The following is a 12,440-nucleotide window of genomic DNA, read 5'->3' on the forward strand; positions in this document are numbered from 1 at the left end:
CCCGGCTACTGGGGAGCACCCACCCCCCTTCTGAGTTGCTGCTGGGCTGGCTGAGCCTCTGGGACTTCCTCTGTGCTGCGAAGTCAATGTTGTGCAGGTGACGTGTCCACCAGGGCCATGGTCCCTGTGGGAAGTGTGAGCCCACCCATGTTGCTGTGCCGCAGCCACGCTCAGCCACAGGGCAACTCCAGGCTCTTCTGGGAAGTCTAGAACGGGGGAGTGTGAGGTCTAGATGTAGTCCTGGAGTGTCCCCGTGCCTGGCACGTCCCTAGGTGTCCAGTCTGCTTGGGAAACTCACTGGTCTTGCACTCGTCAAAAACATTTGAGGAGGCGCTTGGGTGGCTCAGTCGGTTTAGCATCTGACTTCGGCTCAGGTCGTGATCTCACATTTCGTGAGTTCGAGCCACTCATCGGGCTCTGTGCTGACAGCTCAGAGCCTGGAGCCTGCTTCGGACTCTGCGTCTGTCTCTTTCTGCCGCTTCCCCACTCGTGCTCTTTCTTTCTCTCTCTCTCAAAAATAAACGTTAATTTTTTTTTAATAAATAAACACCACGATTGGATGGGTGATCGGTGGCCACGTCCCACCAACTGGCTCTCGGTGTCCTTCCAGAGCCAGTCTGCGTCACGGGGCTCCTGGTCTGCTCCGTCAGCACGTGGATCCGGGCACGTGGCCGCCACCTCCCCAGGGGCCTCGGAGCGCCTCGTCCCACCGTCTGCTTGGCAGGTGCTGGCTGTTTCCGTTCCTGTCTGTCCGTGCTGCTTTGTGTGAGCTGTGGGTCAGTTTCCAGGAGCAGAATTCCGGATCACGGCGTCCGTGATGCTTCCGAAAGTGTTGGCAGGGTCTGCCCATTACCCTCCAGACAGAGGACAGCCCCCTCGAGGAACCTGTGCCGTTTCGCAGGCTGGAGGTAAGCGGCCCCGTGTGACTTTGCCCAGTCCTCACCTGAAAGTAGGTTACTTTGAGCAGTTGTCAGGCTGCGTGCCTGTGCGTGTGGTGCGGTCGGGGACGGACAGGCTGAGCCCAGGCCACGCTGGGGTGCTGGCGTCGACGTGGCGGCTGGGTCGGGTCCGCTGCTACAGGAGGTCTGGGGCTCCCTGCCCCCTCCGCCCATCCGCACCCCCCTTTCTGCCACACTGCCGCCCCAGTGCCCTCCTGACTGCCCTGCTGTGCAGGCCACTGACCCCGGCGACCGCGTCCCGGTCAGGCCGTGGCTGATTCAGTGGCAGTTCTTGGCGTCTGCCCCACCGGGACCAGCAGGCGCCGGCGAGGCCCGGGACTCGTAGACAAACTCACGGTGGCCGGCACTTAGCAGATACCTGCATGTCTCACGGTCATCGCTGCCACCGGAGAGCCGTCTCTGGCCACGTGTTCGCTTCAAGGAGCCAAGGGATCTGGCGGCAGCCATAACTTTGGGGCTTACGGGGCCCCTGGTACAAAGGTGTCTGGCCGAGCCTGCTGGGGGCAGGGGGCACTGACTCCCCGCGTGGGTTGCTGGGAGCGGGTGAGGGCACAGTCTTGCCATGCCCCTCATCCCCAGTCCCACGCACTCTGCTGGGGACCCAGCCCCCAAAATGGTCTTGGAGTCCAGAGGACCTGCCCAAGTGTAAAACGGCTCGAGCTGCGTGGACTCGTGGCCCCAGCTGCTACGTTGGGTGGATGGCAGTGCGTCTGGTGCCTCCAAGTCCGGAGACGTGTCCCCGCTGGCAGGGCTCTCCCTGTGCCTCCGGCCCCGGTGGGCAGGAGCAGGGCAGCCAGCCTGACGGGGACGTGACACCGTCACCTCTCCTCGATGCCACTGCCGGGAGTCGGTCAGTGCGCAGGGCCTGGGCGTGCCCCTCCCCTCCCTGGGGCCACATCTGGCACGTCCGGGGTCAGGAGCTGCGATCCCCCGAGCGATTCCATCCCGCCATCTCTGCCGCTTCTCCTGGGAGCCGAGAGGAGGCTCCAGTGTGGATCCCTCCCGCGCGCAGAGCAGATGCCGACCCCACGGAGGAGCCTGGGGGCGCCAGCGCGGCCTCGCATACTTGATGGGTTTTCTGCTCGCAGAGCTAAAGGATGATGCTTAATTTGGTTTCGGACCAGCTGTCTCCTTTTAAGCCCTCAAACCTAAGAATAATCCCTCCCTATGGGTAAGTGACTAAACGCAGTCCGTATGACATTCTTTTTTGTTTATTTGTTTTATTTATTTTTGAGAAAGCACGAGCAGGGTGGGGCAGAGATGGGGGGACAGAGGATCTGAAGTGGGCTCTGCGCGGACAGCAGTGAGCCCGATGTGGGGCTGGAACTCAGGAACCGCGAGATGGTGACCCGAGCCGAAGTCGCGCACACGGCCGACCGAGCCCCCCAGGCGTCCCTGCCCTTGTAACATCAAGTCCTTTCACAGATTCTCGCTCCCCGGAAGTGTGAGGAGTTTTCTCGGAGAGTGCACACCGGGATGGGGTTTTGCAGGCATTTGGGGTGAGGTTGGGATGCTGGCCAGGCTGGACGCATCACAATAATTGACTTTTTCTAAGAGGACGTTGTTTCCCGGCTGCCTCGCGTGCTCAGGATCGGCGAGCGCTGTCCCTGCCGCAGCTGCTGGCCGCTTGGCTGACCGCCTTCATGTTTCCTTTGGTCAGAGCCCTCTCTGGGGTCTCCAGTCTCCGGCCTCCTCCCCTCTCTTGGAACTTGATCTTATGCTTTCGAGGTTTTATAGGTATCCGTTCCTCTCATTCTGCTCACAAGTGACCCACGATTGGCGGAGTTAAGTCACTGAGTATCTCAGACAGGGCAGAGCACTGGAAATTTCTGTATCCCTAATAACAGCTTTGCCATTTTTCTTGTTTTCAGCATTTTTACAAAATCATGAGGGTCACCTCTGGCTACTCAGAGGGTCTCAGACCCTCACGTGTAGAGGGCAAGGGGGGGTGGGGGAGGGGTGCTGCCAGCCGGGATCCCAGTGGCAACTGGGACACAGGACAAAATCTGAAGATCAGTTAACTCAGCATAAAGCAGAGTTGACTCGGTCAGGGTAAAGGGTACTCCACTCGGCTTAAAAAATTATTAACCAGGCATAAGGTACGGCTAACTTGGTGTGAACAATAGTTAACCCAGTATAAAGAACTGTTCACGAGGCATAAAGAGTAGTAGCATAGTTGACCTAGAATAAAGAATTGTTAATTTGGTATAAAGAATAGAGGAGTTACCGCAGCGTGAGGGATGCCGTGTGCGCCACGGACTGCTGCGCGGCACCAGCGGGGGAGCTTGCCCCTCAGGGCTGGCACCTTACCCCTTGATGATGGGATCTTAGGAACCCAGAGTTCAGGGTGGGAGTGTAAGGTTGGGTGACTTCCTCAGGAGACCTGTGCCCGTCCCCAAGGAGGTTCCCACGGTGCTGCTCTCCCGGTTGACTGCCTCCCGGACACAGGCCCAGGGAGGAGGGGCAGGCAGGGGAGGGGACCCAGCCCTCGAGAAGCCTGCATGCTCAGCCCTGGGCTGGGATGGGGCAGCTCTGAACTCCAGGGGCCCAGGTGACATCCTGAGGACAAGCTGTTTCAGAGGGCCCGAGGGGAGCCTTGTCCTGGGCTCAGAAGATGCAGTGCCCTTGGGTCAGGATCAGAGCGGGGCAGGCCAGGCACTGTGGTGGGGGCGGCTGGTGGCTGGTGCCCTCCTTCCCCTGGACAGTCTCTCCCAGGCCAGCAGTGACCCCGACTCCGCATTCCTCCTCTTCTGCGCCACTGCCTGACCCCATGTCCCGTGGCCTCTCACCACAGCCGGCCCAAGCCAGACCCTGTCCCCCACCCCGCCCCACGGTGTGCAGAGCACTGTGGAGTCCGTCTCTGGTCTAGCCTGCACCTCCTCCTCTGCTGCTACTCTTGCCCTGCGGCCTCTCATCCACCCTGGCCTGAAGGGCACCTTCAGGCTGCAAACCTGACGGGGGGACCACTCAAACCTCCCACAGCTCCCTCCACACTGAGAATAAGACTCGAGGTCTTAGGGTGGCCGAGAAAGACTCCTGGGTCTCCCCGTCTGCATCTCCCCACTCCTCCAGACACCGACGCCCTTGGTGCCTGGAACATACCAAGCTCATTCCGTCTCAGCCTCTGCTCCCTGGAGCACCTAAAGCACCTTCCCAGGCATCCTGGCAGCTCCCACCCACATTCCCTCCCTCCATTCCGTACACTTTCTCTGGACGCCTACCTGAAGAACTGTCCTGTGCTACATATGATCTGTCCCCCGACTCAGGTCTACTCTTTTGTCCTTTTGGCCACCTAATGTAGCAGGGTTTAACTAGAGCAGTGGGACCAGTAGGATATCTGTCTGTCTACGCACCCATCCATCCATCCATCCATCCATCCACCCACCCACACACCCATCCACCATCCACCCACTATCTACCTATCTACCCCCTGCTACTTCTCATCCATTCATTCATCAATCCACCCACCCACCCATACATCCACCAATCTAGTCCACTCATCTACCCATCCACTCATCCATCCATCCTCCCACACATCCATCCATCCACCCACTCATCCATCCATCTGTCCACTCATTCATCCCTCCATCCACTCACCCATCCACCCACCCACTCATTCATCCACCCATCCACCCACTCATCCATCCACGCATCCATCCATCCCTCCATCTACTCATCCATCCATCCATCCATCTATTCATCCATCCATCCACCCACTCATCCACCCATCCACTCATCCATCCCTCCACCCACTCATCCATCCATCCCTCCATCCACTCATCCATCCATCCATCCATCTATTCATCCATCCATCCACCCACTCATCCATCCATCCACTCATTCATCCCTCCACCTACTCATCCATCCATCCACCCACTCATTCACCCCTCCACCCACTCATCCATCCATCCCTCCATCCACTCATCCATCCCTCCACCCACTCATCCATCCATCCTTCCATCCACTCCATCCATCCACCCACTCACCCATCCATCCATCCACTCATCCATCCACCCACCTACCCATTATCTACCTTTCTACCCCCTACTACCTCCCATCCATTCATTCATCAACCAATCCATCCACCAACCCAGTCCACTCATCTACCCATCCACTCACCCATCCACCCACCCACTCGTTTGTCCATCCATCCATCCATCCATCCATCCATCCATCCATCCCTCCATTCATCCATCCCTCCACCCACTCATCCATCCATCCTTCCGTCCACTCATCCATCCATCCACCCACTCACCCATCCATCCATCCACCCACCCACTCATTCATCCATCCATCCATCCATCCATCCATCCATCCATCCACCCACTCATCCATCCACTCATTCATCCCTCCACCCACTCATCCATCCACCCCTCCATCCACTCACCCATCCATCCATCCACCCACCCACCCACCTACCCACTATCTACCTATCTACCCCCTACTACCTCCCATCCATTCATTCATCAACCCATCCATCCACCAACCCAGTCCACTCATCCACCCATCCACTCACCCATCCATCCACCCACTCACTATTCACCCACCCATGCATCCATCAACCCACCTTCACCCATCCATCCATTCATTTCACAAATGCTTTTGTCATGAAGGAATTTTGGATTCTTATGTAGTCAAACATCAGACTTTTCCTTTATGGCTTTTGGGTGGCTCTATTTGGCCTTTCTTCATTCCAAAATTATGAAGCTACATTGCCTATGTTTTTTCGAGAGACTTTTTAATTTGGATTCTACATCTAAGTTTTTCATCTCTCTGGAATTTTCATTGGTGTAGGTGTACAGTATGAATCCAATCGTATGTTTTTCCAAGTGGCTCCCCAGTGTCTCAGCATAACTCAGTCTGGGTCTGGAAAGAAGCCCCTCTTGGACTTGCTTCCTCTGGGGATGTGCACCCTCCTTCAGGCGCGTCAAAAACCCCAGGAGAGGGGAGAGGGATGTGTACTACTGCAGGTGTGGGGGCCGGGCATGGACATGAGCGTTCCTCCGTTGTGGGGCCTGCCACCATCTGCCCACAGAGCCTGGCGGGAGAGAACAGCTCTGCCTGTGACCTTCACCCCCGAGTCACCCCGATGGAATCTGCTCGGGTTAGTCCCAAGTCCCCAGTGCAGCCGGGGCCCATGGGACGGTGCTTGTGTTGGGCACTGCATGGACACATCTCCAGAACCTTCTAGGCCTGGTCAGGAACAGAGACAAAGAGTCTGGCTGGGGAATGCCAGGCGTCCAGGCAAGTTGGGACATACTGGGAGGGAGCAGGCCAGGGCAAGAAGGCAAGGGTTGTTCCAGAAGAGGCCTGTCAGAGGATGGCCACCTGCGTCTTCTCTAGGTATGACCACAGTCATCTGTGAGGCTTCCTGGAGGACCGTGGTGGCTGCCCTCTCTCCCGGCCCCTTTCAAAGGTGATAGAGCAGAGAAGACGAGGTCTGGAGGGCGGCTGGGTCAGAGGCTGCGACCAGGTGACCTGGGTGTGGGTGTCCAGGTGGGTGGCCGTCCTGAGGCGCTTACCCTGGCACATCATGGCCGGCTGGGCATTGAGAGACAGCGGGCGGCACTCAAGGGTAGACACTTGGGGCCCCGTGGCCCAGCTGATGGTTTGAGGACTGGCCACTCCAGTGAGAATCGTTGGGCTCTGGGCAAATGACCTGACCACTTGGCTGTTGAGTCCCAGCTCTCTGGAACGACGCCAGCACCGGCTGGATGCCCACACGACGTCACCTGCTTGCGGCTTCTGGCCCAGTCTCTCCAGGGAGGTCTGTGAGTGATGTGGGCTGCGGCCAGTACACCTGCCTGTCCTTTTCCCCAAGGCCACCCCAGCATGGCTTCTCTGAGGGTGTCACAGTGGCCAGGAGCTGCGGTACAGCCGGACCCAGAGGTGCAGCCAGACCGGCAGGTAGCGCTGGCCGTGCCCCAGGCCCAGGGCAGCCCCTCCCTTGCTGTCCCGTGGGCCACGCCACACGGCCGGGTGGGCTTTGTTATCCCCGCGTGTTAGCACCACATCAAACACCCAGTCCCTCAGTTTGCTTTGGCGAGGCTGGTTGGGAGAGGAAAGGGCTCCCCCGTGAAATCTCAGAGCAGCGGGAGGGGGTCCTCTTGGGGGTCTGTGGTCCCGCACTCCACGCCAGGACCGTGTTTCCTTTGGGTGAGCTGCAGAGTGACACGGGGACAGAACGGTTAGGGTTCCTTTTCAGCACACTGAGCGTGCTGCCCCAGGCCTCTGACAGCTAGAAGGACGTGACCCCTGCCTGGTGGGGGTGACGCTGGTGCCCCTGGGCCTGGAGGGCAGAGCATCCGACCAGTGGGAGGTTCGAGCCTCAAGGGCTAAGGGAATCTGCCTTGCTGGGTCTGGACGTGCTCGGGACCTGCTGTCCCATTCTTCCTGGCCCCGAGGCATGTGTGCTTGGTGACCGGCCGATCAGGTAATACACGATCCATGACGGGCAGTTGAGGCAGGGACCCCTGTGACAGATCAGGCAAGGAGCCGCTTTCCAAGTAGAGAATCGTCCACGGAGGGCGCAGCCTTCCTCCCAAGGACTAGACAGGGGCTGCGTGTGGTTCTTCTCTTGGGGCCCGCCAGAAGGCTCACAGGCTTCCTGTACCACGGGCTCTGCTGGGTCACCAGGCCCTGGGCGGGCAGCCCCAGCCTCTCCGTGCTTCAGGTGCTCCAGGCCCCACTCGGTAGTGGTGGCCTTAAGGACGATCCCACACGTGGGTCTGAGCAGCACATCCACACGTGGACCACGTCACCTCTAAAACCCTAAAAGGCCCAGGTGTGCAGCACGCCCTTCACGGGGCCCAGCACGTCGTGCGGTGACCGTCCTCTCTGGAGGGACAGTCTGATGTGTTCCCCGCAGCCCCCTCCCCAGGAAGGCCCCCAGGCGGCATGACCCCGAGCGGGGCGGGGTTCAGCCCCCACCCTGGGGCACACAGGTACTAAGCTTCCAGCCTTCTCCCTATCCCCATCGGGCCTAATGAGCTTAGTGTGAGGTCACGGTCACCTCGGCCTGAGGACAGTGACAAAGTGGACCCGCCCTGAGGTCAAAGTGAAGGCATTCTGCTCCGCAGCCGCGCGAAGGCAAAGGCAGGATCTGGAGACACGGAAGCAGCCTGTGTCGGGCCAGCGGGTACAGCCCAGGGGCCGGGAACTCTGCGCCCTGGCTGCATCACCTCCACATAAGGGTTTGGTTCCTGCAGCCTGCCTGGCTTCAGCGGGTTGGGGGAGCACCGGCCTGCTTTGGCCACCACGACAAAGTGCCACAGCGGGGCGATTTGGACAGCGGGCGCTCATCTCTCATGGTGCCGGACGCAGGACGCCCCCGATGCAGGTGTGGGCAGGCCGGGTTCCTCCCGAGGCCGGTACACGGCCGTCTTCTCCCGTGTCCTCACACGGCCCCTCCTCTGTGCCCACATCCCTCCCATCTCTGTGTCCCAATGTCCTCTCGTTAGAAGAGCCCAGCCACCTGGGGTTAGGGCCCACCCCACGGGCTCTTTTAACCTAACCACCTCGTTAAGGGCCCCGTCTCCAAATAAGGCCACATTCCCAGGTGCTGGTGTGAGGGCTTCCGCATTCAAGTTCCGGGGGTCACGCTTGAGCTCCTAGTGTCGGGGAACACCGGGTCTCCCAAGCCTTGGATGGTGCCTCCCGGCGCCGCCCGCTCCCGGCAGCAGGTTCGCCAGGTCGTTAGTGGGGCGGGTGTGCAGGTCCCCGGGCCTCACTCTGCCCGCCTCCAGCCACAGATGTCCTTCCTGCAGCCCGTGGGGACACGGTCTGCGGCCCCTGGCTCCCACCTGGCCCAATGTGAGCTGGATTCGGGGCAAGACCCTTTCTCCTCTGCCTCCGTAAGCCCGCTCCAAGAAGCGGGCCTCCGTGGCCGAATGGGGCCTCTTCAGAGCCTGTATGGAATACCCCGGAAGGTCCAGGAACTCCCTCTGCTCCAGGACGCAGCAACCCTTGAAAATGGCCACAGGCGCCTCTGGAGAAGGTTTCAGGGCCAGTTCATGGTCTACACCTGTGTCCAAATTGCAGGGCCCTTCCTTACCAGCCCCAGGGACTGGGGGAGAGGTCAGGAGGCCCCATTATGGCGGCTAGAATTGTCCTACTGTAGCTTAGCTGTGTGCTGATGTCCTTCCTAGGCTCCCTGTGATCACTTAGCCCGCACGATCCCCGTGGCTCAAAGAATTCTGATTCCCTCTCCCCCTGGGTGACTTGCGGTGTGCTCTTTGCTCCCTCTCTGCGTCCAGCGTTAGGTGCTGACATCGGTACCTGGCACATGGGGTCACCTTCACCTGTGCACTTCTTAGCCGCTCGGTGCACAGTGTCCTCACTGTGGCTCGGGAGAGGTGGGCAGGGTGCACGTGATAGACCCGCTCCAGCTCTCAGCCCCGGGGCCTCAGGCTTTTCCTCCACACCTACACTGGTGATCCTCCATTGTCTCTGCACCTTAGGAATCATGCTTGTTTAGAGAGGAGCAGAGAGAGAGAGAGAGAATCTTTTTCTTAAGTTTGAGAGAGAGCGAGCGAGCAGGTGAGCGCACACACGTGAGCAGGGGAGGGGCAGAGAGAGGGGGAGAGAGAATCCCAATCCACTCACAGCGCGGAGCCTGATGCAGGGCTTAGTCCCACAAACCCGGAGATGGTGACCCGAGCTGCAATCAAGAGTTGGATGCTTAACTGAGCCCCTCAGGCGCCCTGAGACATTTTTAAGCCCATCGATGCCATGGGTGCAAGAGGGTAGCTTCCGAAATGCGCCTGGTGACTCAGGCACCGCCGAAGCAGGAGGGAGGGCGGCGTGGCCCAAGATCTAGCAGATTGTCCTCACCAGGGGGCTGGAAGAGAACGCAGAATGTCAGCCCCTCCCCCTCCGGCCGCACCGGCACCTGGGGCTTGACCAGATTGCTGACGATTCGTCCGGGCAGCTTTGCCTGTCCAGCTCCCAAACGCGAGCAGCACCGGAATCACCCGGCGGGCTTGTGAAGACAGGTTGCCGGGCCCCGCCAGTTTCTGATCCAGCAGGTCTGGAAGGGGCCCAAGAAAGTGTATTTGTAACACGCTCCCAGGTGACGTGGATGCCGCTGGTCCAGGGACCAAATTTTGAGAACCACCGCTCTACAGAACGCAGAGGACGTTTGTCATTTCAAGCTAACCGACCACGGTAAAGTTCAAGATTCTGTGAGCGGGGGCGCCTGGTCAGTGAGCGACCGATTTCGGCTCAGGTCATGATCTCACGGTTCATGGGATTGAGCCCCACGTCAGGCTCTGTGCTGACAGCACAGAGCCTGCTTGGGATTCTCTCTCTCCCTCTCTGAGGGAGAGGGGGACAGAAGATCTGCACTGACAGCAGAGACCCATGCAGGGCTTGAACTCACAAACCACAAGATCATGACCCGAGTGGAAAGCGGACGCTCGCCGACTGAGCCACCCAGGCGCCCCTTCTTTTTTTAAACGTTCACTTATTTATGTTGGGAGAGAGAAGAGAGAGAGAGAAAGAGAGCACAAGTGAGGGAGGGGCAGAGAGAGGGAGGGAGGGAAAGAATCCTAAGCAGGCTGCACACTCAGTGTGGAGCTGACACACGGCTGCATCTTGCGAACCGTGAGCTCCTGATCTGAGCCGTAACCAAGAGTCAGACACTTACGCGACTGAGCCACCCAGGCGCCCCAGGATGTTTTCTTTATGTTTGGTTTTTGCCAGCTTGGACAGGGCTCCCAGTGTGCCTGGTACACGTATAAATCCCAGGTGAGTTTTCTGAATCTGGATCTGTGCCATGATGTCTTAATTTTTAGAAAACCTGAGCCACTATTATTTTTTAAAGTTTCTTTAGAGAGAAACAGAGGGTGTGAGTGAAGGAGGGGCAGAGAAGGGGACAGAGCACCCGAAGTGGGCTCTGAGCCCAACAGCAGAGGTTCGGGACAGAGCCCGACAGCAGAGAGCCTGATGCGGGGCTCGAACTCCCGAAGTGTGCCATCATGACCTGAGCCAAGTCAGATGCTCAACTGACTGAGCCACCCAGGCGCCCCCAGCCCTTATTTCTACAAATATTTCTTCTGCCCCTTTTCTCTTCTTCTGTTACTCCAGTGACACACATTAGACCGTGTGAAATGACTCATTCCAGGGCTTCTGTTTGCTGCGTTCTCTTGGGTTCTCAGGGGTTCCCACCTGTTTCCCTCTGTTTAGTTCGGGTGATTTCCACGCACTTATCTGGAAGTTCACGGCATCTGTGTTGACTGCGTTCGTGAGCTGCTCTGTTTCCAGCATTTCCGTTGGACTCCCTCACAGCCTCTATCTTTGTGCTGGCATTCCCCACCTTTTCCTTCACGTCACTTACCTTTTGTGCCAGAGCCTTCACACAAATCCTGTTGGACAATCCTAGCTTCTAGGTCGTATCTGGATCTGGTTCTGCTGATTGCCGTGTCTTGATTGTGGGTGTTCTCCTTTGTGTGTGCGTCTTGTAGAACACCGATATTGCCCGCCGGACAACAGAGACTGAGGTTACTGGTATTTCTATCTGCAAATGGGCATCCCTCCTCTGTTCGGCTGCCTCCGTAGGGGGTGAGTGAAGCAGGTGGGAGTCGAGTGAGTCTGGGCTCGGTGGCCGTTACGATTTCTTTAGTGTTCACCGACCTCAGATTTCTTTGGCATCCCCTGTGCTGCAGGATGAACTCAAGCTTGCTTCTTGGTGCTGTCCTGGCACAGGGTGTGTGTATGCGGTGGGCAATGGGGAGACTCTATTGCCGAGGTCCGGCCCCATGTCCTTGGATCTTGGCTGGGACTTCTGTGGGGACCCCGTTTCCTTTCCAGGGACAGGAGACCTCCAGAGGGCCGAGCCCAGGATGTATTCTGACAATGTGGATAATGAAGGGACACCTTCAAAGACTTTAAGCTCAGATTTCTAGACCTAGAAAAATATCTTCCCAAACTGAAGGAGAGACGTGAGGTGCAGGCAGAGTGGGCGGCCGTCCAAGGACTCTGAGAGTCCCCGAGAGCAGGCAGATCAGAGGGGCCCGGACTCAAAGACGGGGAAGCTGCAATCCCAGCTCGCCGATAGTTTAAGGAAAGCTATGGTTTTATAGGTTTTCCAGCTTCTCGTTTTCAGACTGGGATAATTATTGTTCCAGCTTTCTGCGTCCTCAGCGGAACCCTCCCCCTGTATGATTTCTTACAACTTAATGACCTTCTCTTAGAGACCTAATATGTAATTAATCGTGCTGGTCAGATTCTCTACGCACTCGGTTTCTGCTATGTAGCGTGCATTCCACAAACCTCAGGAAAGCGGTCACAAGACAGCCTCCTGCACCCACCCCACCAGCGCCCCCAGGGGCTGGGCCTCCACTCACCAGACTCGGAAGGCAGTGATGGGGACTGGTAAGGGGAGAAGGGGGACGCAGCTAGGGGTGAAACCTGGCTCCACCAGGAGATAAGTGGCCATAGGAGAAGGCCTTCCACATGCCTCTGTCCATCCTCTGTCCCGAT

Source organism: Prionailurus bengalensis, chromosome C2 (assembly GCF_016509475.1).
Source record: "Prionailurus bengalensis isolate Pbe53 chromosome C2, Fcat_Pben_1.1_paternal_pri, whole genome shotgun sequence".
In the NCBI taxonomy this organism is placed as follows: Eukaryota; Metazoa; Chordata; class Mammalia; order Carnivora; family Felidae; genus Prionailurus; species Prionailurus bengalensis.